The sequence below is a fragment of the Corapipo altera genome, unplaced genomic scaffold, assembly GCF_003945725.1.
Source record: "Corapipo altera isolate COAL_440 unplaced genomic scaffold, ASM394572v1 22b, whole genome shotgun sequence".
In the NCBI taxonomy this organism is placed as follows: Eukaryota; Metazoa; Chordata; class Aves; order Passeriformes; family Pipridae; genus Corapipo; species Corapipo altera.
Genome location: NW_020884876.1, coordinates 24413841 through 24418345, shown reverse-complemented (window position 1 = coordinate 24418345; position 4505 = coordinate 24413841).

Here is a 4505-nt window from a genome sequence, read left to right as displayed (position 1 = left end):
GCATCTTTCCTCCCCAGAGCTGGATTGGTTGATGGTGTGGCTTCAAGCCACCTGATGGCTGTGTAATGTACTCAACAGAAACACAGCACAGCTCACAACACTTTGCCATGACAGGCATTTTCCTGCAGCAGAGCATTCAGACACAGCAAGCCTGACTGATGGAGCAAGAGCAGTTGCTCTCTGCTCATGGAGGCAGGTCATGAAGAGCAGCATAAAGACGTCTACATCTATTGGCAAAAGCCAAGGGCTTAAAAGTTCAACCATCTACTGCTCTTCCCCATCACCAAGAGACACACATCTCCCACCAACAGAATGACAGCACTGGCAGATAACACACCGCAGTATTGATATCATCCCAACAGGCACCTCGCTCCCAAAACTCCTGCAAACAGACTGGGCTCCCCATGTGTTCCTGCACTTATCTGTGTAGCCTTGGAACAGCCCCCTACTGTCCAGGGTGGGAATGCAAAGAAATGACAAATAGTGATCTTTGATGAATTCAGGAGAAAAAAATGAAGTGGTGTCCTGTCATCAACATGAGACTGACTCATGCCAGACATGAGTCTCTCAGGACCACCCCCAGCTGCCTGCTCACATGGCAGCAGCCCCAGCATCAGTGTGATCCCTCAGCTCTGAGGCTGGGCTCTTGACCTCATGGACAAGCAGATGTCTCAGGACCTGAAAAAGTCCTGCTGAAAGTATAAGTCAAAGCAAAACCATAGATCACTGAACAGATTGTGTTGCCTTTCACACACCTAGGGCTTCTGGTGGATGATGCTGTGATGCAGATGGCCCCACGAGAAATCAGTGTACCTCATGACAGAGTAAAATGTCCATGTGGAAAAAGGACAAGAGAGATTTTCTGCAGGCCCATCATGTCACAGTGGACGGTCCTTTGGACTCCAGAGGTTTCCTGAGGAGGTGAAATGGGCTACCTAGCACATTTTTTGCCTCTCATCTCACATAGCTGTTCACACTTTATCATGGGGGGAAGAAAACATGAATAAAACAATACAAAGAGTTGCAGTCTCAGTAGAAGCAATTTAATTATGGCTCTGAACTGGTTTTTGCACAGAAATTCTAAGTCAGAGTTTGAGTTGGCCCAGCAAGCTATGTGAAGCAGGTAGTTAATACAAACCCCCTTATTCTTCAATGCAGGGTACAGGATGAAATATTATTTGCACTGTACATCTCTTTGAATGTTTCATGTGGGACTTTGAGGGGGCCAAGTACACTACATTCCTTCAGTAAGTCAATCAGGTTTGCTCACTGCAGCTTTAGGAGGAAACTGGCAGCAACTCGTGCCCTGGCTGCCCTGACACTCTTCACGGGGAGCAAGCTTTCCCTCTAGTAGAGGGGCAAGACCCACACTCTTTGAAACCACTGGACTAATTGTGTGTAATTAAACACTGTACACACAAATGCTCTAATTGCCAAGTGGCAGGAATCTTTTTACCTGTCATTTTGCCCATGAAGCATTTCCCCTGCTGCAGTGCCTATTGGGCAAGTACAAAACAGTGCTCCAGCCATGAGCTTCAGTGACCCCCCCAAAACACAGTCCTGCAACCACACCATGTGATGATCAGCCTCTGGACTGTCCTGCTATTAACTCTCTGCAGGTTATTCTGTTCCCAACAGATCTTGAAAGGAGCAAAAGCTTTTCCTGAAAAGAATAGCAGTAAACACACATAGTCTGGAGAGGGGTTTTTTTTGGTAGGATTCTTAACTCCACGCATTTAAATCAGTTGAGATGTCTTTTTTTTCATTGCTTACAGATGCAAAGACCAACCAAGAAGAAAAATGGTGTCACTGGGATAGCTCTAGAAACAGATCCAAAACACCGCCTGAGCTAACTGCATTTCAGCACATTTCTGAGGAAGCTGCATATCTGTTTCTTTACAGCAGATACTTGTTTTGAAAAATGCATACAACTTAAGGCTGGGAATAGCACGTGTCAGAGGTAAAAGGCTTCCCCCTCGTCCCCCCAAATCTTTAAGGGTGAAAGGGTGGGGGGGATTTTAAGCCGTTTTTCGCTTGGGTCATGTTCAGTCATTTTTTCTCCCCATTTGATAGATACAGCAAAGCAAAATGGATCAAAATTTCTCATTCAATAAATATATTGAAGCCAACACAACTACCCCAAGGGAGAAATTATGTCCACGTCCCTCTCATTAGGCTGCTAACAGATACCAAGAAGGAAGCTGCATTTGACAGAGACATGTGCAACAGAAAGCCAATGATTTGGAAGCCAAAAGATCCTGCGTTTTGTCAAAATGTGGCAGGACTATGAGATGGCACCAAGTCAATTAGGAGGCTTGTAGGTCAAGATAGCTGAGCACAACCCCGCAGATCAGGGGAGGCTCCGGTAAATGTGCCTTGTGCTCCGGGAGGCAAGATAGTACTGCTGGTTCAGCAAGACTGCTCCTGGGTTTATTGAGCCTGGTGATTACAACAGGCTGACATTAGGGCAGTAAAGTTTTAAAAAGAGAGAGAGAGAACCACACCTATGACAGGAAGCATTTAAAAAATGCACCCGTCTCTCACATTCATACTTGCAGATCGCATATGCACGAGTGGTCCCTTATCTTCAGCACATAGCACAATCAGAAAACAAAAGAATCCCAGCTCAGTTTCACACTCCTGCTTGTGGCTTTCGGGTTAGTGGTTGTTGGAAGTTTTTTTCTTTCTTTTTTCCATTTTACCCACCCAGTCGGTTACCCAGGTCTGCAGCTTGCTCATGTAAAGGGAAGAGAAAAATGTGCTCCTGCTGAAACCGGGAGCTGGTGCGGCACGGTCCTGCCAAAACTAGCCACCTGCTTTTTCCAGACGGAAAGGGCGCGCGGGCACGAGAGGGATTTGAGTCATGCAAAGGAGGGTCACCTCTCCCAGTGCAATGCAAATACTGGAGAAAAGCACGGAGAGAGAGCCCTGGTTAAGCAGAACAAGACGGTGCAGAGGACGGAGGTGTCTCTGAAGGTGCTATAAGAGCAGCTCAGGGACAAGGCAGCACTTTGAACCCGCTGAGAGGCTGAGCATGCTCATTCCTTGTAATGTCAGTTGGATGTGCCACACCACTGGAAAAAGCAACCCCAGGCTTTAATAAATACACAGACTTAAAAGAGTTTGAAATACTGATTAAAGCCTGCTGGAAATCAAGCAAGTGCTGTGAAAGCACCAAAAAAACTGGCAAAATTGAGACAGACCTTGACCATTCTTTGCATCTTTTGCATTTACTCTTCCAAAAACAGATGGAGACCTGAGTCGATTTGCACAGATTTAGGCTGCACAAAATGATGCTGAAGTCAGCTCTGCAGAAGTAAATGCAACGATCTTTGTCAGAAAACCCATGCATTTTCCTACAGGATAGGGCTGGAGAGAGCGAGCTGACTGGCACAGGTACAGAAGTGACTGCCATCAGCGCAGAACTATTTTAGCAAGCCATAAGCGCTTTTATCTCCATCGTGCTTCTGAAAAGTTTCACAGAAATTAAAGTAAAACCAAAACTCAGAGAACAACCTGTGATGTGAAAAACAAATTACTCAGTGATGACCTGAACTTCCTAGAAATCACTCTGCTTTGCATCGAATGCACTGGATTTGTCATCTTTCTGAAATCCCTTTTTCACCAGCCTGCCTTTGCCGGGCAGGTGACAGATGGGGATTCAGCATCTCCCGGGCACCACTGATGAACCCAGAGCTTGCCACCCCTGTGGTGAAGGACCCGGGTCATGCTGGGAAGCTAATGCTCTCCTGAAATCGCCCCCAGCCCCGTACGCGTCCCGGGCAGGCCGGAGTAACTTCGTGCAGAGGGTTCGGCGCGGCGCAGGGGAGGCCCCCGGGTCAGTCCGGCGCTCGGGGCTCCGGGCAGTGTCTCGGCGGTGTGAAAGCCCAGCACTGGTTCCCAGAGAGGCGGGTTTGCATACTCTTACTCCTGCTCCCCGCAGCTGGCCGGCTGGAAAAGTTCCAGCTCCTTCGAAGAAGGGCGGTGAGCGGCGGGGATGGCAGCGGGACCCCGTTCCCCGCTGGCGAGAGTGGCGGGATGGGGGGCACCGAACGCCGCTCCCGGGGCTGCGGCGCTGAGATCGGTAGCCAGACCGCCTTCTGGGGCTCCGGCTGCCGCGGGCACGAAACCGCAGGATGGTGAAGGGTGCCGCGAGTCCCGCTCGTCACGCACCGATCCGCGGCGCTGCGGGCGCTTCCCGGGATGGGTGTCCAGCCGGCGCCGCGCTGAGCAACCCCCGCTGGCGGCCCGCTGTCTGCGGGCACGGGACTTCGTTTTGGAGAAACCTGGGGAGATTTTGTCGATTTTTCTTTCACGCTGTCAGCTGGCTACCGAACATTACCGAGCCGCTCCCCCAGTCCCCCCGCCTCAGCCGGGGGAGAGCGCAGCCCAGAGACAGCAGGGCCGTGGGAAAGCGCCGCCGGGCCGCGGGCACGGGGAGGACGCGGGACGCGGGGTGTCCCACGGGGGGCGGCGGGGGCTGGCGCCGACGGGCGCTACCCCGC